This window comes from Mustela lutreola, chromosome 3, assembly GCF_030435805.1.
Source record: "Mustela lutreola isolate mMusLut2 chromosome 3, mMusLut2.pri, whole genome shotgun sequence".
Classification (NCBI taxonomy): Eukaryota; Metazoa; Chordata; class Mammalia; order Carnivora; family Mustelidae; genus Mustela; species Mustela lutreola.
The window spans coordinates 114,068,944-114,093,308 of NC_081292.1; the positions used below are offsets into that span (position 1 = coordinate 114,068,944).

A 24,365-nucleotide genomic window follows, 5' to 3' on the forward strand; every position below is an offset into this window, starting at 1 on the left:
CAAAATAATTCCAGTTATTTACATATAACTATAATTCCCAATACAGATTTGCAGATAACTTTGGATAAAATATTATAGATCTTTTATTCCTGGCAAAATGGGCCTATCAACTAGGGTTACAAAAGCAGTATAATTTGGGGTTACAGTCTAGGGGCTGTAGTCCATGCCTTTGGAGTCAAATAAATAAAGGTTTGAGAAAAGTAAGGCACTTAGAACATCTAGACCCTAAAATAGATTCTGTAAATGTTAACTCTGAAAATAAGAGTAAAAATATTATTCTCTAGAGGTATTTGACCTAATTTAACCAATCAAGTAATTAGGTTGTATTTTATTCTATCACATTTTGTTTTTTACTACTGCTACTAATTTGTAATTTTAGATCAACCTCAAAATACTCACACAAACTTAAAACCTGGTTTCAATAATTTCAATTTTCTCTGAAGAGCAAGTAGATCAACACTGAGCTATGGGAATGAGATTGAGGTGTCTGCACTTTCATGACCAGAAGGCACAATAACTTGTCCTAAAATTGTTTGATCTTGTTACCATTTCTGCTGAATACTTTGAGTCATGGCAGAGTACAGAATGCCTTTTATTCCAAAGCTTCCAAAAGAGAGATTGCATCGGCAGAAATTCAGGGCAAGCTGCTAAAAGGCTGGATTACTCTCGATCCTGGGATATAACACTAAATATTTGACAGGAATCCAAATTTTCCTAAAACCTTCCACTAAGAAGATAAACTTTCATAATTTTAACTGTGAAAGGGGATGACTTGATCTATTGAAATGGAAAAGGTGACTCTAATTGAATTTCCTTCTTCGGTTTCTTATGAAAGATGAGTCCAGATTGAATCATATTCAATTAATGATTGTACTTGGGATATATTGCTCTTTTCAGGGGCTGAAAATAAGATTAACAAAGCTAGAAAAAGATGGGGCAGTGGTGCCAAATACAACACTTAAAGGGATAAGCATATGTAGAAGTAAAGACCTATTTTGATTCTGGAGCAGGCCACTGTTCTTGACCAATTCAAGGACTGAGTGGAAAGCTATGTGGTACTGAGCATCACTTGTGCAGAAAATAAAAGTACAAATGCTACAAACAATAACCTAGTCATAACAATAACCTGCCTCTTCTGCCTATTAACCAAAAACACTATGATTTTGTCATTGTTGACTCAGTACACACCTGTCAAGAGCTCACTGCAGCCTACCTCCCCCGTTCCCAGGCACCACAACTGTTAAGACTGACAAGGAAACTAACAGAATTAGGCCAAATATTTCAAAAGTGGGACTGTCCAAGAACACAGTTCCTATAATTATAATCTCTCTAAAACTCTCCCTTCCATAAGCATTTCTGGGGATATTTTTATTCTATGTCTTAAACACTGGCATTTTACCACAGCAGAACTTGTCATTTTTTGCTAATTATCTCATATCTCTCTTCGTGTATTGCTTACAGATTGATGGTATAAGTGCTTCCAGGATGAACTGACCAGCTCCTCTATTCTTCAAGGTCTACGCAGTACGAAACACACTATAGAGGTTTAATTAGTACTTCTCTAAATAAAGCTGGTGTGTGCAGGTGGAGAGTGAGGGAAGGAGGTGGTACAAGTTTGAAGACAAAATCTAGAATTTCCTTCGAGCTCTGACCCTTGACATAGAGGTGAGCCAGAGTGATTCATCATTTATAAAATGGGTATAAAAAGCTTTGCGCTGTGGCAGTATCGTAGCCAATGATGTTTATCTGAGGCGCGATTATTGCTAATTATAAAATGGGTATAATAATGTACAACACTGTGATAATAGTGTGTATCATTGGCACAGTGCCTGGCATGTAGTAAGAGCTTAATCCATACACATTTCCTTGGTGAACAGAAACACTGACCTAAGAAAGGTTTTAAAGTGTGTGAGACAGAATGGAATATGGTACTCATGAGCATGGGCTCTAGAACAAGATGGACTAAATTCAAGCCCAATTCTACACCTCCAGCCATGGGATCTGGGGTTAAATGTTTAACATCTCTGTACCTCAGTTTCTTCACCTGTGAAATAAGGATACTAATGATATCTACCCCTGCAGACTGTGAGGTTTAAATGAGTGAATGGTTTATATCCCTTATGAGTGAGTGACTGACCCAAACGAGTGGCATTAGTATTACTAAGAATGAGCCCACTCAAGACATACAAATGAACCTGGTCAGCTTTAAAGGTCTTTTAAAACTCTGGATGTATAGTTCTAGGTATAGTTCTGGATGTATATGTATATATACATGTATACACACACACACACACATATTCATTCTTGTTCTTATTTGAGGACTCAAATAAGCAAAATTAGAAATGAAAGAGGAAAAATAACAACCAACACCATAGATATACAAAGAACTGTAAGAGAATATTATGAAAAATTATATGCCAACAAACTGGACAACTTAGAAGAAATAGGTCAATTTCAAGAAATATATAACCTCCCCCAAACTGAATCAGGAAGAAATAGGAAATTTGAACAGACCAATTGTCATCAGGGAAATTTAATCAATAATCAAAAGCTCCCAACAAAGGGAAGTCTAGGACCAGATGGCTTCACAGATGAACTCTGCCAAACTTTTAAGAAGAGTTAATACCTATTCTTCCCAAATTGTTCCACAAAATAGAAGAGGAAGAGAAGCTTCCAAATTCATTATATGAGACCAGTAGCACCCTAATTAAGAAAAAAAAAAAAAAAAAAAAGAAAGAAAGAAAAGATAAAGACACCAAAAAGAGATAAAAGATACCAAAGACAGGTTAAAGAAGACTACATACCAGTATCTCTGATGGACATACATGCAAAACTTCTCAACAAAATATTAGCTAACCAAATCCCAAAATCCATTAAAAAGCCATTCTTGGGGTACCTGGGTAGCTCATTAGGTTAAGTGTCTGACTCTTGATTTCAGCTCAGATCATGATCACAGAGTCATGAGATCAAGACCCATTTGGGCTCCACACTTAGTGTGGAGTCTACTTCAGATTCTCTCTCTTTCTCTTCTCCTTCCCCTTCTCATGTGCACTTGCTCTCTCTCTCTCTCTCTCTCTCTCAAATAAGTAAATAAATAAATCTAATAAAAATATCATTTACCACAATAAAATGGATTTATTCCTGGGATGCAAGTGTGGTTCAATATTTACAAATCAATTAACATGATACATCACATCAACAAGAGAAAGGATTAAAAAACATATGATCACTTCAATAAATGTAGAAAAAGCATTTGATGAAGTACAACATCCATTCATGATTAAAAACCTTCAACAGTGTAGGTTATTCAACACAATAAAAGCCACATATGGAAAAATAACATTGAATGTCATACTCAATGGTGAAAAACGGAGGGCTTTCCACCTAAGATTAGGAATAAGACAAAGATGTCAATTCTTACCACTTTTATTCAACACAATAGTGAAAGTCCTGGCCACATCAATAAGAAAGAGAGAGAGAGAGATAGAGAGAGAGAAAGGGAGAGAGAAAGAAAGAGAAAAAGAGAAAGGAGAAAGGGAAGGAAAAGAAAAGAAAGGAAAGGAGGAGAGAAGGAGGAAGGAAGGAAGGAAGAGAAGGCTTCCAAATTGCTAAGGAAGAAATAAAACTTTCATTATTTGCAGATGGCATGATACTATATAGAGAATACCCTAAAGACTCCACCAGAAAACTACTAGACTAATAAATGAATTCTGGATGATATAAAATCAATGTACAGAAATATATTGTATCATATACTTAATAACAAAGCAGCAGAAAGAGAAATTAAGAAAATAATCCCAATTATAATTACATCAAAATAATAAAATTCCTAAGAATAAACTTAACCAAGAGGTAAAAGAACTATACTCTGAAAACTATAAAGCATTGATGAAAGAAATTTAAGGTGACACAAAGAAATGGAAAGATATTCCATCCTCATGGATTGGAAGAACAAATATTGTTAAAATGTTCATGCTACTCACAACAATCTATACATTTAATGCAATCCCTATCAAAATACCAACATCTTTTTTCACAGAATCAAAACAATTTTAAAACATGTATGAAACCACAAAAGACACAGAATAACCAAAGCAATCTTGAAAAAGAAAAACAAAACTAGAGGCATTAGAATTCCAGACTTAAAGTTACAAAGCTTTTGTAATCAAAATAGTACGGTACTAGAGCAAAAATAGGCACAAAGATGAATAGGACAGAATAGAAAACCCAGAAACAAACCCACAATTATATGATTCATCTTTGACAAAGGAGGTAAGAATATGCAATGGGAAAGATAGATTCTTTAACAAAAGGTGTTGGGAAAGCTGGACAGCAACATGCAAAAGAATAGAATTGAAGTTGGGTTACTTTCTTTTACCATACACAAAATGAACTCAAAATACTGTATGTTAACCTAGAATTTATACCAAAAAACTGGAAGGGAAAAAAAAAAAACCCTCAAAATGGATTAAGGTCCTAAATATGAGACCTAAAACCATAAAGGCCTAGAAGAGAACACAAGCAGTAATTTCCCTGACACTGGCCATAACAATATCTTTCTTGATATGTCTCTTGAGGCAAGGGAAGCAAAAGCAAAAATAACCTATTGGTTTTAATCAAAATAAAAACCTTCTGCAAAAGAAGGAAACCATCAATAAAACTGAAAAACAACCTACTGAAAAAGAGAAGGTATTTGAAATGACATATCTGACAAGGGGTTAATATCCCATATATAAAGAACTGATACAACTCAACACCTGAAAAACAATAATACAGATAATGGGCAGAAGACATGAATAGACATTTTTAAAAACGCACGTAAAAATTAATTAAGGTAGGGGCACCTGGTTGGCTCAGTGGGTTAAAACCTCTGCCTTCGGTTCAGGTCATGAACACAGGGTCCTGAGATTGAGCCCCACATTAGGCTTTCTGCTCAGTGGGGAGCCTGCTTCCTCCTCTCTGTCTGTCTGCCTCTCTGCCTACTTGTGATCTCTGTCAAATAAATAAATGAAATCTTTAAAAAAATTAATTAAGGTAAATAGAAAAAGGCCAGACACAATTTGTCCCTACAGTTGCACATTGGTGAATTTGCAGTTTGCAAAATAATTTGGGGATTCCAAGGAAGGTACAGAGTAAGCTCACCATCAAAATGAACAATGAACTGGGATGCCTGGGTGGCTCAGTTGGTTGGACGACTGCCTTCGGCTCAGGTCATGATCCCGGAGTCCTGGGATCGAGTCCCGCATCAGGCTCCCAGCTCCATGGGGAGTCTGCTTCTCCCTTTGATTTCTCCTCGCTCATGCTCTCTCTCACTACCTCTCTCTCAATAAATAAATAAAAATCTTTAAAAAAAAAAAAGAACAATGAACTAAGATAATAAGTAACTTTGTAACCCATCCCATATTGAAATTTTAACAGACCTCATCTGCCAATGACCATTCCGCAGTTTTGATGCTACTGGCTTCACTCCCTCCCCTTCTCCCACATCAGGCTTTTTAACTGTAATTTCAGGATATGCCAGTTGCTTTAGGCATTTCCCATGACATTTCAGGGAAAATTAATACCATGTTCAAAATTTTTATTTATATATTTAAGAGTCTTTGCATCAGTCTTATTCTCTGAGTCTCTCTGTCATAAAAACTTTACCTGGTATCATTGTTTTTCTTACCCCCAAGTATGAATCAGGGAAACATGGATAACTGTGCCACACTGCTTTCAGAATGGAACAGAATGTAATAACAAGAAAGATCTACTGAAGAAAGAGATGAAGTGTGGTTTCATAGGAAAACCTAAGCCAAGTGTGGAGGAAGGCAGATTACCAGACAGCTCTCTGCAGGAGAGGCCAAATGAAACCTGAGTCCTTGTCAGAGACATTCACACAAAGGCAACTATGTGGTGTTCTGTGAAGGGGTAAGTACATGAATAAGGTAGGAAGGAAGGCAAGGAGGTAGAGGGGAAATAAAATAGAGCTGCAGTAACTGATCTGAATGACTGACTCTAGACAGAGCAATACCAGTAGTAAAAGGTAGGGGACAATGACAAGGAGAATCCCCCCCTGGAAAGTCTTCCAGCGCTCCTTCGTACCTATCAAAACCTCCCTCATCTTTCAGTCATTGCTGAGACCCAGTGTCCCTGTAACAATGGCAAATCACACTTTGACCCCTAATGTCCTTCAGGTCTGCATCAGTGTTTCGTAACTGGGGATGATTGAGCCTGAAGGGGACACTGGAAACGTCTAGAGACAATTTTGGTTGTTACAACAGGGGTGTGGACTGGCATGTAGTGGGTAGAAGACAGGAATGCTGCTAACATCTTACAAAGCACAGGTCAGCACCGGAGCAAAGACCATCACTAGTGCTGTGGTCTGTATCACTGTCATCTGGTCCCAAATTCTTTCAGCCTTGAGCATTAGCTCCATGTTCTGGGTGTATGTCTTGTCTCTCAGTCCAACTTTACAAGTATCTTTGGGGCATGGAGTACCTTTGGTACTAAACGCTGTCCCCCAGCATTCTGGCACAGAGGCTGCACACAATAGGTAGAGTGTGTAATGAGTGGAGAAGGAAAAGTACAAGCTGTGTTCATTTTCCTGAGTCAGACTGAAGGAAGTTGCCTCTCGACAGTGTCACGGGCCAAACCTTGCTGGGCACAGAATGGCATGGCAAAAGCATCTTCGCCATCAGAGCAATGGGCCAGGGGTGAGCTGCTCAGTCAAAGGAGACTATCAGGGAAATAACTCAGCTAACTATGAAGAGGAGGGGGCTAGACCACAGCATCACATCCAACAGTTCATGAAAGAAAACATTGAGAATGGGCACTCTGACTTTTCAGTGTTTTTAGACATAATTTAGAGAAAAGTCCAAATGCTGTAGAAACCAAGTAAAAATTGATCTGTAGGATGGGTCTCTGCTAGTTCTCTGCACAGAACTGACTGCAGGTGTACCTGGGCTTTCTGAGGCTTTTGCTGAACAGAAATAACATGGAAACCGTCTCTCTCTTTCTCTCTCTCTCTTTATTCCCTCCTCCCCCGTCTCTGCCTCTCTCTCCCCCACCCTATCCCTCTCTCTCTCTTCCTTTCTCCCTGTCTTCCTCCCATTCTTCCCCTCTTTCTTTTCCTTTCCCTCTCCCCTTCTATACCCTTCCTTCCATTCTCATCAGTACAGAAATTGTACAATCACCTCCACCACAAAGCTTCCAAAGCCCCATCCTGCTGCCACCGTCGAGTGTGGGTTTCATACTATGCTGCTTTATAACGGAGTTTCAGAGCTTTTGTCCCACTGGGCTGTGGGCCAGCTGTCTGGTGCTGAAATCACACATTAACCTTGGGTCCACTAGCCCCTAGTGGAGTGTTGGGCATATCCCATGTGCCCGATAGGCAGCAGTTGTTGAACTGTTGAAAGGGAAGACTTAGCACCTCTCTGGTGCGAACTCAGGCCTCCATTAAAGGGCCAATTCCCAGCCAGCGCAGCAGAGAAGCTGGACTGTGTCGGGTCAGGGCATCTCAGAAATTGCTCACATGACAAAGTCTGTAAGCTTAAAGTCATTCCCATCTGGGAAAAAGAAGCAGCCACAAAGTTCCCATTCTAGAATGTCCCTGCCATTAACTGCATGTAAATTTCTGAGCTTTCATTTCTGACAATGGTAAAAGACTAGATGTTAGTTTCTTTTCAAGCTACATGACCCGCATACTTCCAAACACACATTTGCCAGGATGTAGCTTTTTTTTTTTTTTTTTTTCCTACCTATCCTGCCTGATGGCAAAACCAAAAACCAAGTCTTGAACTAGTTACTCCAGTGTTTTCTCAAGCCAGCTCCTTTGGGGATTCAGGTTCAAAGATGGTCACATTCAGCATTGAAACGTTCTCCCTTGTCTCTCCTGGTTTGCCTGGCTGGGTCACTGTGAGCCTCATAAGCTCCTACAGGAGATGGGGGGACAGTGAGTCCACTGCTTGGTCCTGCTCTCCCTCTGTTCAATGCTGGCCTTCGCTCTCGGTAGGTCTCTTCTCATCTGGGTTTGAGCAGAACGGTACTCTTCCAGTGACGACCACTGGCTGATCATCAGAATCCCACAACTCCTCCACCGAGGGGGCATGGCGAAGTACTGAGGCTCTGCCCGTCCCTGGCAGGAACCCTCCTCCTTCATTCTGACTGAAGCTCCTCCGTGGGATCAGCCCTCCTTCCCCGTGAGCCTTCTCTCTCCTCCAGTTCCATTCTGGACTCTGCACACAGAAACTCCCTGAGACCTTTGAGCTGATTGCAGCCTCTGGGGCCTGAATCACCCAGATGCCATTTCCGCTGTGAGGCACAGCCCAGAGCATATGTCCCAAGGCTGCTGCTGTCCCTATTGGACCACACCCCTGGAGAGTCACATATTCGACTCTGATCCCTAAGCTTCAAGCTGGCTTCCACCAAACGCTACCCTGGCTTGCCCCTGCATTACCTGCCTCTCCTTCAAACCTGCTCTTTGTTCTTCCTCCACAGAGCTGTTTTCTCTGCTGGAGAGAGGACTGCAGGAAGCAATGAGCATAGGGACCTGTTGAGGCTATCTGCATTCTCCTGATGACCTTCTCTTTGATCTTGGTAGCTGTCTTTTGAACCTAAAAGTTAAGATTTCAGCAAACTTGTTTGATATGTATCTGACAATTCCGTACTCCAGCTTAGGGTAACTAGCTACTCTTAATTGCACATGGGGTTATTAATCAAGCACAAGGAAAACTTGGCAAGTATAGGATTTTGTGACACTATATTTCATTATAAGTGTTTAACATAGTGTTGTTGTTTTTAATGGTCAGTGTTTTCTCTTTCTTTCTTTTGTCTATTTCATTGTCCCAAATGCCCCCATTCTTATGGTTGACCTGCTTGAGGTCTTTATTTTTTTTTTAATTTTTTTTTTTAAAGATTTTATTTATTTATTTGACAGAGAGAGATCACAAGTAGGCAGAGAGGCAGGCAGAGAGAGAGGAGGAAGCAGGCTCCCTGCTGAGCAGAGAGCCCGATGTGGGACTCCATCCCAGGACCCTGAGATCATGACCTGAGCCGAAGGCAGCGGCTTAACCCACTGAGCCACCCAGGCACCCCTGCTTGAGGTCTTTAAATAAAGTTAACAGGTATCCAGAATTTGGGCAGTTTGACCCATTCTTCACATGGGGAAAGAGATCAGACAGAATGAAGGACTAATGCCCTTAAGCTTTGGTAACACGATCTAGAGAAGTACCCACAGCACTTCAGGGCACTGTAAGCACAGTGGAAGTGCTAACACGAGGATGTAAGGGGCCCAGACACTTTGCCAAACTATAAAGACCTCCTAAAGACACAACTAGAAGGATTCTTTTTAGTTAAACTTCTCTGGGTATTGCTTAAAAATACCTTCTTTATCTACAAGAGGGAAGTGGAGACCCATTCTCCTTCTCACTCTTTCCTGTCGAACAGGGGGATGACGAGCCTTGCCTTCCTTACCCTAGTGGGGTTTTAAAAGGATAGTGTGAGATCACAAATGTGAGACATCAGGCTAAAGTTGGGAGATTATTAGAAGCCTCCCTGTGGGTGCTATCTCTAGTGTCTGGCCAGGGTCCTGTGGTTCCCTTCCCTGCACTTGGATCCTTGCCTTCCCACTGACTAGGGCAGAACAGAGTCAGGGTTTCCCCACCACTAGCTTGCCAGCACCTCTGAATCCAAGACCTGACAGTGGGGCAGGAGGTGGTCCCGTTGCTCCTTTGAATCTATCTGCTCTCTGAATGATCCCTCCTCAGCAGATTCCTATGACCTCGACTCATCATGATTTCCAATGGATTGTGCTCTCCACGTAAACAATAGTCTTAACTAATTCTTTGCCTTTTAGGATCTCAAGGTGCCAGAATAGATGCCATATGACAACAAGAAATAATCTCATAGGTCATTTTATTACTTTTATATGAAGACATTAAACATTCCTTGTGACTGAGTGATTTATTTAGGAAAGGAAATAATTTATTAAAAGGCCATTCTCCTTATTCAAGAAAGCAAGTTGTAAAAGTATCAGGTAATTTAACTTTCTCATGTTTCACTGTCTTGAAATGGCTCCCAAGTCTACTTGGTCACCATTACTGTGAGAGATGGATTTTTGAAAAGAAGAAAGTCATGGTAAGAATGCTTTACAAGTCGAATCTTATGGATTTGTTCACAAATAATTTATTTGACACCAATTCTGAAAAGCTGACATTATGTAAAGTGTGGTGGGGATATAAAGATATGAAGAAGACAATGTAAAGCAACTAGTTTTAAATGAAACTTTTTAAAATGCTGCTTTAAAAGCACTTTTCACATATATCTGATTTAATTCTCATAAAAGTCTGTGATATACTTATTGTTATTGCTATTTTATAAATGAGAAGATGGAGGCTCACTTTGGTAGACCCTGAACTAAAATCCCAGTTCCTATAATGTCAAACTCCAAATCCTTCTCACTACACAATACTCAGCCTTTCTGTCTGCAGTAAATAAGTGTACCTCGGAAGAGTAAATGCAAAGTGCTATTTGGTTCTTCTAGCAAGAGATCACTTCTCACTGGAGCGATCCAAGAAGGCTTAATAGGGTGGGTTGTCATTCCAGTTGGTCCCAGAGGAAAGACAGGATCTTGAAAGTCCTGGGAGAGTGAGCAGGGGATAGCTCAGGGAGAGGGAAGGAGGTGAGCAGAAGCACAGAGGTAGAAGGAAGTTAAGTACTTTTAGGGAATAGCAATTAGAGCAGATTACTCTAATATGGATTCCCTGGAGGAACAACCAAGGAGCAGTAAGTGAAAAAGAGGTTGCACAGGACATTTCAACTGGGTTGAAGGATTTAGATAGATACCATTCAGTGTCCAGGGTGTGTGTAGTTGTGGCAGGGTGGTGGTGGTTTCAGGTGAAGATGGCATGATTCAGCTTGTGTTTCAGGGAAATTAGCCTTGTGATAATGCAGGACAGACCTTTGAAGAGAGGGAGTGAGGACTGAATGGCTGCAGGAGACAAAGTGTGTAGCTCTCCTGTGGGTTCACAGAGGAAGAATTAATGTTGTGATTATAGCAGAAGGAGAAAAAGGCAGAGAAACAAGACACATAATAATTAGAAAAATCTCAAAGTCTTAATAATTTATAGAAGGTTGACAGTGAGAGAAGAATGTAAGTCCTATAATTCAAGTTGGGTCACTGGAAAATTGATCAATGTCACAAATACATATGATCTTAAGGAAAAGAATCTTTCAGAAGCTGAAGTTTTCTAAGGCTAAAAGAAAATAAAAATAATAAAACGATGAAAACAGTTAACATGACCTTACATTCTTACTACGTTTCAGGCATCTCTAAGCTCTTCACGTGTAATAACTCATTCAGTTCTCATAACTGTTAGAGGTATGTAGGTTTATTACATCTATTTTCACAATAAAGACACTGAGGCAAAGTGAGTTAAAACAACTTACACCAAGATCGCCCAGCTACTAAGTAAGGGAGGCAGGAAAGAGGTGGACTGAGGCAACCTGGCTCCAGAATCTACAGTCTTGACCACTATGGTCTGCTACCCTTCTAAGACGAGCTTGGTTCTGAACATGCTGGCTTTCTATTGCCCTGGAGATGAAGATGCCTAATTAGAAGGTGAAACTCAAGCTTGGAAGAGTACTTGGAAATTAAAGGTGCACATCCGGAAGGCATGCGTGTGGAGGTGACAGCTGGATTGGTGGAGGGGATAAGGACAATGAAGGGAAGGGGTGACAGGGAGGGCCAGCAAGAAGTGAAGGGTGAGGAGGAATAGGGATGAGAGAGAAGTTAGAGAACACAAGCTGGAAATGTATATACTGATTTGGGTGAGAAAGAATAGGAACCAAGGAAAGAGAGCAAAAGAGTACAGTCCGCGAAGGAAGGCCTTCAGGTGAATTGCAAGGATAATCCCAATAACATGAAATGTGGAAGACCAGTTAGACAAGGAACCAACCAAGCAAGGGCCATTGGTATAGCTGAGTGGGTGATTCTACATGGAGGTGGGGGGTGGTGGGTGAAGTTCATGGCTTCCTGATGAGGAGTCAACATGCATGACACATGTCCAGCTCCATCTGTCACCCACTCACTGTCCTCCCCACAACCAAGCCATTGGTGGCTCGAAATCAAATCACACAGATCCAAGAGAGGGTCAATGTTTAAGAGAAAATTCCATTTTCAGCTTTTACGGAGCTACATAAGAATTCAGAGATAAATGGCAAGGTCCCTGAACTCAGGCAATTAGCAGTCTTCTGTAAATAATTAACCCAAAGTTAATCTGATTAACAACTTAATCTCAAAATCTGTTTCTTTAAACAGAGGAAAATTCAGTGTCAAGGCAGTGTCATCTTGCACCTCTCTCTGTGGCCCGCATCTCGGTAGACTGAAGAGTAGCCCGTCAGTCCAGGCTGCTGAGACAGGGTTCCACATACAGGACTTCCCATGACCCTATCCACACTTACGGGCCTCGTGCCCTACTCAGCTCTAAATGCACTGCTGAGCAAAGTCATCAGACTAAAACAGATGCATATCTTAAACATATTATAAACAGGCATACATGACACAGTAACAGAATAAAGCAGACATGGGCCAGCAGATCAATGTCCTAAGCCATAATACATAAAATATATACTTTTGATTTATTCTTCCCATAGTATTTTATATTTACTTCTGAAGTGAAAGCAACTATCATTCTCCTGTTGAATTTATTCTTCTCTTCGTCATAAGAAATTTGATATTTATTCTATGGGAAGAGGGGAAAGGCATCATTTTAAGCTTCCAGAAACTCTTTGCCACAAATCAAACCTTCGAACCATCCCAACATCAGGAAACTCAGGCATTTAATCGACTTGGGAGGAAGAACAAGCGCAAATTCAGCTAATCCATTCTGTATGGAATCCTGTCAAGTAATCCAGTTGTGTGTCCTGAGCAGTCAAGAGGAAAGACTTGTTAAATCTAAAGCAAAAGAAGTTCATGTAAATGCTTGATTTGGTTTCCTTCAACATTTGTCCAAAAGGCTGCATATTGAACTACACCTAAAAGTGCATGTTTGGGCAGCTTTTCTTTGAAGCATTTCCCATCCTTTAAAAAAGCCTAATGGTAAGAGAAAGACCCATATTTCTGTAGGTATTTTAGCCTTTTACTCTTCGTACTTCTTAATGATCTTTCTTCTTTCTATGAAATAACATAGGTGCTCTGTTCACATAGACTTATACATGGTATACACATGAGCAAAGACAGAGGCTGTTCTTAATGGCTTTTCTTCCCCCTGTGATGTGATGTGCTTTGACACTTCCATGCACTCTGTGTATGACAGAGCACCTACCATACTGGGTAACATTTCTCCCTGCTAGGCTGAAAGTGTAAGCCCAAGGGTGGTTTCTGATCTACTCTGCATTCCCCTTGCCTACTACCAAATATTGCTTGGTAAGTCTTTGGTTGATCAATGAATGAATAAATGAAAGAATGTTCCCTAAACAGCTTGTTAGCTGTCATTCATATTAGAAATTGAATTTCTGCCTTAGGCTTTTGTTCCTCTTTTTCTTCGACTTTAGCTTAAAAATTCAGTGTTCTCGTGCCTAGGCAAAACTGATTGAAAATAATCTATTTTATACTGAGAATATTTAAAGGAAATTTATAACATATCAGAAAAATGGGAGATTATCAAAAAGGGTGAATGGTACTTTATAGATCACAGGGAATATATGCTCTCCCAAAGATAGAAATTCTAAACCCAGATATTTCTGAAAATTGAAATAGGTGAACTTTTAGGTCCCTTCCAACCTTGAGAATTCTCTGAACAAGGAAATAGTAGTTTGTCCTAAGGCACAGTAGTTTCTTTTAATAGTATGTCTCTCCAACTTTCAAAATGTTCCCTCTCCAAAATCTATAGGCCAATCTGAAGTAGATTTCAAGGTTGAGATCAAAGATTGTATCATCTTGACTTTACCATCTTTTCTCTGTTAAATGCCATATTGATTTGAACTATAAAGGGAGGTTAAAATATATAATGAACATCATTATGCCTCATCCAGATCTCACAGAGTTTTATAGTATTTTCTTTCAAAAGAAGTCATAAAAGTCAGAGGCATAAGGACTCTCAGAAGCCAAATAGCACAATTTCCGTCAATTGTCTGAGCTGCTCTGACAACTTTCTGTCAACGGCCATGTGTCTGTGCTTTGAGCACCTCCAATGCGCCATCTTTCAGGCAATCCATGGATCTCTGCAAAGAGGTCCTGTGACAAGGTATCAAAGATAAATCTAGAAATATCTATTGATTTGTCAAAATTTAGCCTCTTGGGGCAATACAAGCTAAAGTTGAGTGTTTTCAAATAAACACTCATACAAATAACCTTTGAGGATTTAGAAGAAAGCTCAGTTTTTCCATCTGATTCTTTCCAATTGTTCTTCAGGCCAACACTCCAAGTTCCATCCATCCCTCAAGTAATGTCATCTTGAGTCATTTACCCTCACAGCCATTTTTTTCTTGAATACATTCCAAAACATCCAACAAATCTCATTAGTATTTGGTAACATCCACTGAATATAATTGTATTCAGTATAATCTGAAAAGTCCAAAGTAGAGGAAGACGATGATTTCTTTATTCCATTAATGAAGCCTCTGGCTAACATATTCTTTTTTAAGAGCCATTCATGCTGAGATTACCACTGACTATTTAAATACATATTGTTACTAAGTCAATAGCTCTCTGATGCTCTAATGGACACTTGATTTTAGAACCATGCCAAATGTTACCTTTATTTCTATTAAATACCCTTTTCATTTTTTTTCTTACTTTTTAAACAACTTTCTTTGGATGAAACTTGAAAAAATTCAATGGTGTGCTACCCTCAAATGGGATATATATAACATCTATTATCTTTATTCACATCACTGACTAAAAACTTGAACAGTCCCAGGGTCATGAAAAAAATGTGTGGCATGCCACAAAAACCTTCTTCTGGTTGATATCAGTCTCCCTTTGGGAGCAATAATTCAACCAAGATCTAATCCACCACATACTATTAGCATCCAGACCACATTTCTCCACTTTTTCCACCAGGGAGAATGAGAAACTAGTGAAAGGTTTCCACATGCCCAAACTAAAAGAATGTTTTGCCAAACAACAAAACAGAGAAAAATTTATGATTCTATTACTCACTGTGTGCATTCTGGGTTAAATATTCATGTCCACCCGGAACCTGGAATGCAACCGTATTTGGAGATGGGGCCTTTGCACGTGTAATCCAGTTAAGATGAGGTCACACTGGGCTCTATATGATGACTGGTACTCTTATAAGCAGACAGGGATTTGGACACAGATACAGACACAGAAGGAAGACAACCACGTGTACATGAATGTGGAGAATGGAATTATGCTGCCACAAGCCAAAAATTGCTAGCAACTACTAGAAGACAGAAGAGGAAAAGAAGGAACCTTTTCTGGGGGTCCAGAGGTAATGCGGCCAGGCTGAGCCTGGATTTACACTCTACCCTCCAGAAGGCTGAGAGAATAAATTTCTGTTTTTCCAAACCACATAGTGAATAGTTACAGCAGCCCCAGGAAACTAATACATTGGGTATCCTATGGAGAATGCTCACTTTCTTCCTCCTTTGTGCCCAAATCCTAATGGCACCTCAAGTATACCCCAGCCTCAGTTTACTTCAAGTCCATATATATCTCTCCTTTCTTTTCACTGGCCAGTCAGTAAAATGAGGACTACACACCTTGGCAGTTGAGTAGTAATCTGCTCACTGTAATGTTTTACCATGATTTCTTGTCCAACTCAGCTCTAAATGCACAGCTACTCCAATTAGATTATAATCTTTATTCGGGGTAGGACGAATACTTTGTCTTCTATAGTTTACGGGACCAAAACCCCACTCTGCCTAGTGTTGGTAAACACGACACCATACCCATACCTAAACAACTGATTATGAGAAAACAAATAATAAATAATTTAGTTAGGTTAAAGTTGGAACTATTTATTCTGATAAACATCATTAGCCAGGAACTATAGCACTTTTAAAGAATATGTTATAATATGTTAATATTATATATGATGACTGGTACTCTTATAAGCAGACAGGGATTTGGACACAGATACAGACACAGAAGGAAGACAACCACGTGTACATGAATGTGGAGAATGGAATTATGCTGCCACAAGCCAAAAATTATATATATTTTAAGGAATATATATTTTAAGGAATGTTATATATTTTAAGGAATTTTCACTAAGGTACATTTTAAAATTAATCTCTTCATTGGAGAGAATTATACAGTATGTATTTTCTCTTCTTTCCTCTTTCTCGGTCTTCTGTGTGGTCCTAGTCTCAGTTATTTTTTTAGCCTAGGATATATGAATGCTCTATCCTAAAAGTGATTGTAATATGAATATGCTTTCCCTAGATCACTCAATATCAAGGGGGCTACTCGCTAGGCAAGCAGGAAATCTTATGATCTACAGGGCCTACACAGGGATACTTATGTGAGACCCAGAAGCCATCCTCTACTCCAGTGTTAAGTTCATGGCTCTCGCTACTTCCTTTTCATCAGCAGCAATCATGAAATGCAAAGCAAGTGCACTGAGAACGAGCTTTCATCTCACCCTTCTCCATCTTTCACATTGCAAAGAAATTGAAGGCCCACATGTCAGTGAGCTGGGCCAGGACCTATTCATGTGCAGGTATCAGAAAGCTTATACCCCAGTTTGAATGAGTATCCTTCTCCGTAATCAATTTCATCAGTGAAAGCTAAGTCGTTTTCTGCTGAAAAGTGAGCTGTGCTATCTTGTCTGTCTTCTAATGGATCTTTTCCCTGGAATGCCACACACAGCCATGTAACAATCACTCAAAGGTACAGCCTTTTTTCCCCCCTGCCAAGGTAACACCTCCACCTTACTAAGAACACACTGATTTTTTTTTTCTTTCTTTTTTTTTCTTTTTTTAGCTAAACATTCTCTTTCCATAGCAAGGCAGAGAGGGTGACTGTATCAGTATCTATGAACCAGACGACCTGTGTCCTTAATGCCATCTGATGCCAGGTAACCCCACTATCTCAGACACCCCAGCCTGACCCCTGACTTCTTCTGGACTAAGGCACCAGTATGGCTCTGCCACTTGGTACTTGACTAATAGGTACTATTGAGGACAAGTATTCTTAACCCAGGGGAGTAATGCAAACTTCAAATATTTCCCGTTTACAATAGAACTGTATGGGGTCTTCCCTCCTACACAATCATACATTTGCTAAATAATGGGTGAGGTGTGTGATATGTGCACACTGCAAAGAAAACCAGAGAAGAAAGTTCATAGAAAGGAAAGTATTCCATATAGCATTCTTTAGGGCAGGTGATCTAGTAAATGAGTCCTCTGAAACAGCTACCCAGCTCAGTCCACCACATTAATATTTCAAAGCTCTGAGATGGAGAAGAAAACAACCAACGAGCCAAAAATAACAATGCTTGGCTCAAAAACAATGCTGTACCACATGCAACCACTGCTCCTAGAGTAAACTGTTTCCCATTCATGCAAGTTCAGGGCACACTGAAGGACATCCCTGTTCCCAAGACAAGGGACCATTTGAAGAACCAAAGCATGAAATACAGCCTTTTGGGAGAGCCTCAGTGGCTGGGAAAACAAGCAGCAGATCGGCAGGTGGTCTGTGTGAAGGGGAATATGGGATCGGGGAAGTCCTGATTAAAAGGAGTATGCGTCCAAGAAGGAAATCCACTGGTAGGGAATATTACATGTGCTATAAATTTAGATCTCTGGCTCCCACTAATGGAACGAGGAAACTCTCACTAGGAAAAGTCATTCACAGTCAGGCATCTAAGTCAGGCATCTAAGTGGTAGAGGTGAGGAGGAGGGGCTGGGGGCCTGGCTGATACAAGTCTCCTAATTGGCCCTTGTTAAACAATTTCTGAAACGTAAGAGGTGACATGACAGAAGGCTATTAGAAGAAGCAACACGAACTCAATCTGTCAATTCATTCAGAACAACATCGAAGCATCAGGAGTTAGGCTGTGACACATGCAAAAAACATAATGAAAGTGAGGCACAGTTATACCTGACCTTACTGTGTTATCTTGGCACCAAGCCCTACCTTGACAGGGAAAAGGGGGCGCCTGTGTTGCCATTCCCTGTGTTGTTACATTTCAACTGACCATAATTCAGTATAACAAATGTCTTCATATCACTAGATACTGAGCTCTTTGAGGGATCTTCTCTCCATGTTTTTCCTCCTGTCACTACCATTGGTACATAAATAAATACATTGCTGAATCAGTAAATTTATACACAGAGCAGGAGGGATCTAAAAATCTCCAAATAAGTCATCCAGGAATTAATCAAAAAATAGCTTCGATTTCTTGGAAAAACAATAAAATTTGAAGTGTTTTATCATCTTTTACCATCTGACACTAAAGGAAGAATAGTAGTCAGTTAAACAATATATATTGTTTCTCTCTAGTCATCAGCAATCAGGGGACATGATAACCAGAACATCCAAAAAGCAAATATTACTTAAGTGAATGTATCACCTACCTATTTCAAGATTTATAGAACTACAGGATGAAAAACACTGTAATCCTCTCTCTCTTTAAACAAATCAATAATTTTAAGCTGTAATAATCTCAGTAGATGAAAATCTCACTTGATTGAGAGGATTTGAAGAAACATATTCCGTATAGCATTGGTCAAATAACTCTGCTTTAATAAAATTTCCTAAGACATTAGAAACATATGTGGACAATTCCTTATGAACAAAGATGTTCACTGCTTTTTATGATAGGAAAGAAAGGAAGAAAGGAAGACAATTCCATTGGAAATTGCCATTCATTTAATGGAATATAATTTATCCAGTAAAAATACCATTAATTCAAATGTTACAAATCCATTGGAAGACATGGATGAAATAGTGCTCATGAAAACAGTGGAAGATGAAACACCTGGCGTGATCTTTAATAAATGAATGGATGGACACATAGATAGATGGAGGCTCACAAGGAAGAAAGAAAAGAAAGAAGGCCAACTGTGAGGTGGGCTTTCTCTCTTTATACACTTAGAGATATATTTATAAGAAGCAAGCATTAGTTTCATAATCAAAAACATATTAATGATAAATTATGAAAAACAAAGTTGAAAATATAAAAGTGACATAGAAGAGAGTCGGTTTTGAGAACCACCTCCAATCATTTTCAAACCCATTATTTACATGTTAGAATATGTCATATATTTCTGATTTACCTTAATAGCTATCTGAAAAACAGCCATCATGTCTGCTAATTAAACTACATTTTTGTTAGTCTACAGTTGCAAATCAGTGAAAGGGACAGTGTATGTTCATGTTTAGTGATAAAACTAAGAAATCAGGCATTGTGAATAGAAACTAAGAAATTAAGCTAATCATATTTAAATTTCTCTTTTAAGCTGCACTAAAAGAAGGAGTTTCCCTTGGTGGGGGGAACAGAGTATGTATATTGAGTAATATAATTTAAATGAAATAAGCCACTCTTCATGTTGTAATTACTATATATAAAGCATTGTTAGACTTTCTTCAAAATCAGTATTTGGTATTGAATTATAATTCAACATACTACTGAAGAGACTGATAAATATGGTTTTTGTTTTGTTTTGTTTTTAGGTAAATTAGGTCATCAGGGACAGGACTTGAGAAAATGGAGAAACACTCTGGAAACCTATTACGTGCTCCGAACACCTGTGAGATGGGCCTAACATTAATCCTCTTATCAAACCATCTGATAATTTACTCAACATTCATTTGCATCAATATTTGGCTACCAACATTATAGATAGAAAAACATGCTTGCAACCTTGAGCCCTTCTTTGCCCAAGAGAGTCTGTTCAGCCTTTCAGATCTCAGTTTCTGTAGGAAATGGAGTGCTTTTGACATGGCTGAGATTTTTCAAAATAATCACACCTCTCATACCAGAGAAGCCAAGGTAAGTGTAAACATTTGTACATTCTATAGATGGTTCAAACTTTCAAGACTGTCTGGATAAACAGGTTATGTGGACCTACATACTTTCAGAGATGTTTTTCTTTTCCCTAACTTTTGTTTAATAGGTCCAAATACTTTAACTAGGATTATGAAGACTTGTTTGCACAACCCAGCATATTCTTTCTATGTTGGTAACTAATCAAAAATGCAAACAGTGGGATGTTACCTACCCTATAGACAAAACATCTGGAAGAATGGTCCCATATTTTTATCCAAAAAGCCTGAATCAAACAAAATATGCAGCATGACACTTAGTTTTAGTGTATTATTTTCAGCTTGGGTGGAAACATTTTTTGAACAGAGCAGATGCCTTCTGACTATAAATGCAATTAAGTTTCCACTTGGATCTGACAGAGAGGCCAAATAGTAATTTTAAAAGAGCTTTTCTTGGGAGTTCAAAGGGAAAGGTATAAATATATTTTCTCTGAGAAATATGACTAACAAGATATTAGCATCCATGGAAGTGCTGGGTGAGGAAACTGACTAAATGCAGAGGCATCCAAGAAGGCACAAAGGCCATGAGAACAAGCCCAGCCTCACAGAGGGCCTGTACTCTCAAAGAGTACCAATAGCTACTTGACAGACAAGACACTTTGCAGATCAAATTAATCCAACTCCACATCTCCATTTTCAAAAACTATTTCATGCTAATTTGTGTCACTCTTTGTTAAAGTACTAGATGCAGCACTGCTTTCTGCTAGCCACAGAACTTTCATTGAGCCTGGATTGGTTTCAAGCAATACCAAAAGAAAGGGGAATTCTTTAATGAGATAGTCCAAAGAAAAAGGATCCACCATTCTTCTTGGTATGCTTATAATATCTTAAAGTCTTGACAATTAAGATATTTTTTATAAAGCCAAAAAGGACACATGTCCACAACAAAATCAACAAAATAAAATAAAATCACACATGTCAACACAGGTCATGCTCATTTCTTCCTTCTCTAAATTCACGGTCAATTGTTCAATGCCTTTGTGAATATTAAAATGATGGGTTCTTCCCCTTCTAGCCTGTATTACAGCCAACTGGCTCTAGTCATTTTCTTGGGACAAATTTCCCGATGTCTTTATTATTATCCAATGTCTACCATCACATACTGTCACCACTGAGACCTATATATCACATCCATCGCTCAGGAAGTTCTACCTAATGAAATTATTATGTCTAGAATGTCCTATAGCATGATCTTTCTCAATTTGATCCAAGTTACAAACTCTTTCTGTTTTTTCTCTCATGAATTTTTCTGCTTGGACAAATTATGATCAGAAGTTAAGATGCCTTCATGTCCAAATGCTCTTTCCAACACCTCTGAAAAAAGAAAATGTGAAATAAGATCACAAAGAATCCTCAAAGAAAAAGTCCTTGCACTTAGAGAAATCAAGTTTTTTTTTCTCTTCCTTATAGAAAAGCAGAATGTAAACCTCTTTTTTATGTTTGAAATCCTGACAATCAAAAAGCTGCTAAGTTAAAATTCACAAACATTAAGTTTTACATCAGCCATGGGTAGATGTAAATAAATTCACAGTTAGAATCACTCAAGGCAGAAGCACATCGTAACTTCCTTCCCCAATCACAGGAACTGAGAAGGAGCTACAATTCACTAAATCACACAATATCCAAAAGAAAAAAATATTCGTGCTCTGCATCTATTGAGCAATGGTATGCCAGATCTTGTTTGATTCTCTGAACATTCGTTATTTTATGAGCAATGAAATCACCACGTTGTGATCCCAGGTGAGGGCCCACAACAAGCAAAAATCAACGATGGAACCTGTGGCTGAGATGGGAACTTTCCTACGAAACGTCCATTATTTCTTTTATGCTTCACCAGCAACACCCCAATATTGCAAGGGTAGCAATGTACCCAGCTATAAAGGAACGTTCTCTAGAATCACCTGAGGATAGGGGCAGGGATTGACTTGTAAGCTAAACGCACTGCCATTGTATAGGACTTCCGGGAAGCTCTTTAAGGATCTCTGAATTGGCAGGTACCCTTTCGCCTTCCTTTCTCCCCTGTCTTCCTGCCCAGACTCCCATCCCTAGTGTCACCTGAGGTGACATTAAAGTGACCTTGAGAATGGAAGCTCTATAAAAAGAATGGAGGGACAGAAGATAAAAAGTATAAGTCTCTGATAATATGTGGGAGTCACAACATCAGCGGGAGTGCCTCCTTCCAGAGCTCCTGTCACAGGAAAGCAAAGCAAATCCTTTCTTGGTTAAGCTACAGTAGCTTAGATTTCTTCCTCATAGGTATATACATCAATTACTGATGGATGTAATAGCCTTGTTCTAAGTCAATTTGAAGAAGGTTGCTGACACCAAATCAGCAATACATTAGTCTTAAGTTGTTTTCCCATTAGTGAGAATAGGTTGGATAAAGCAAACACAACTTTGTTTTTAAACTGACTTTGGGGGAAAAAAAAAAAGACAGGGAGTCTGGGTGGCTCAGTGGATTAAGCCTCTGCCTTCAGCTCAGGTCATGATCCCAGGGTTCTGGGATCCAGCCCCTCATCAGGCTCTCTGCTTCCCCCACTCTCTCTGCCTGCCTCTCTGCCTACTTGTGATCTGTCAAATAAATAAATAAAATCTTAAAAAAAAAAAACCCAAAACAAAAAAACTCCAGTACATATTTCCTAGATATTTTGAATTAAAGGGGAGAAAAATTTACCAGCCAACGTTGGTGTCAACCCCACACACTTAACCACATTTCTCTCAGCAGCCTTGTATATGTGCTTTCTAAAGTAATCGGGACAAATGGATACATCATTAGCATAACAAGATCTTTGTTTTACAATTCCTGCACTGTCCCACCAGTTTCTTTCATTAACTACTCCAAAGCCATAGGCTCAATTTCCAAAAAGCAACACAAGTAGTAAAGAGACCACAAGTAAGAGTGCATGCTTAGTCAGGACAAAAATGCATCACATTTCATACAAAAAAAGGGACTTGGCTTCCCTAGAGAGGTATGTGATGAGAAGAGAGATCCATCTGACAAAGTGGTTCCCAGGTGGCCTTCCTGGAGCCAGGGGAAATTGAATTAAATAGTTTCTGATGGCCGCATCCAGGATAAGATTTCAATGATCTTTATTAACTTCCATTAATCATGTAATCATCCTTCCATTTTGTAACTGAATTTATATCATTTTAAGATAATGGTTTCTAGGGTCTGTAGAGCCAAAGCTACAATATGACCTCAAAGACTCACTCCTCTCCTCAGCTGGGTATCAAATGCTGCTTCTGAAAATTATCTTCCATTCGATGTGAAGGGAAAGCTGTTCACAGAAACACTTCTGCCATGGCCAAGGCAGAATGGAAATGCAGCCTTAATCTTCACATTGCAAAACAGGATGCCTCCTAAATATTCCAGAGTTGGCTCAAGGACAAGTGTAAAATGTTTAAGATGGAAAGATAAATTTTAAAGTCGTAATTTTTTCGATATCTTGAAGGAACAAAATCTTATGGAAACTATTTCATTCAGGACAAAAAATGATACATATCAAAAATAACATTCATGAGGAGCACCTGGGTGGCTCAGTCAGCTAAGCATTTGCCTTTGGCTCAGGTCATGGTCTTGCGGTCCTGGGATCAAGCCCCATGTTGGGCTCCCTGCTCAGTGGGAAGACCTCATCTCTGTTTGGCCCTCCGTCCTATTCTGCTCTCTCTCACTATGTCTCTCTCAAATAAATAAAAACTTTTAAGGGGCGCCTGGGTGGTTCATTGGGTTAAGCCACTGCCTATAGCTCAGGTCATGATCTCAGGGTCCTGGGATCAAGCAACATTTCAGGCTTTCTGCTTGGTGGGGAGCCTGCTTCCTCCTCTTTCTCTGCCTGCTGCTCTGCCTACCTGTGATCCCTTTCTCTGTGTGTCAAATAAATAAATAAAATCTTTTAAAAAAATAAAAAAAATCTTTTAAAAATAATGTTCATGAGTTGCTATGTGGAAAGAGCTATAAAGCAATGCATTAAACCAACTAAATATCATTCATCTGTGCAATTTGGAAAAAAAATGCAAAATCCATTCATGAAGCACTATTTTTCTCCCATTTCTCTTTTTATTTTTTATCTTTTTAACGTCTTAAAGTCTTTTCATTATTTATTTCATTTTTATCTTTTTATTAGTTTTCATTAAAAATACTCCTTTTCCAATTTTCCCACATTATATGTAATAATTAGTTATAGAAAGAAAATGGTATGCCTTGAAATTTCTGACACTTCTGTTAAGACAAAAATGAAACATGATTTTCTCCTCTTTCGTTTTTTTAAAGGAGTGTGTGAGTGTGCATGCCCTTTGTTCACCATTTCCTATGTTCAGTATTGATGTCAGGCCTCTGTCCTCTCACATCACAGCCAACAAATCTGTT

At 39.1% G+C, this 24,365-nt stretch overlaps 1 protein-coding gene and 1 pseudogene across 2 annotated transcripts in view; one reads left to right on the forward strand and one right to left on the reverse strand.

The window, feature by feature from the left end:
- The window catches only part of NCKAP5 (NCK associated protein 5), an 891,925-nt gene that overhangs the window by 771,513 nt on the left and 96,047 nt on the right, over window positions 1–24,365 (reverse strand). The gene's annotated exons all lie outside the window — the stretch shown is intronic.
- On the forward strand, window positions 1,707–1,884 carry LOC131828275 (U4 spliceosomal RNA; annotated as a pseudogene).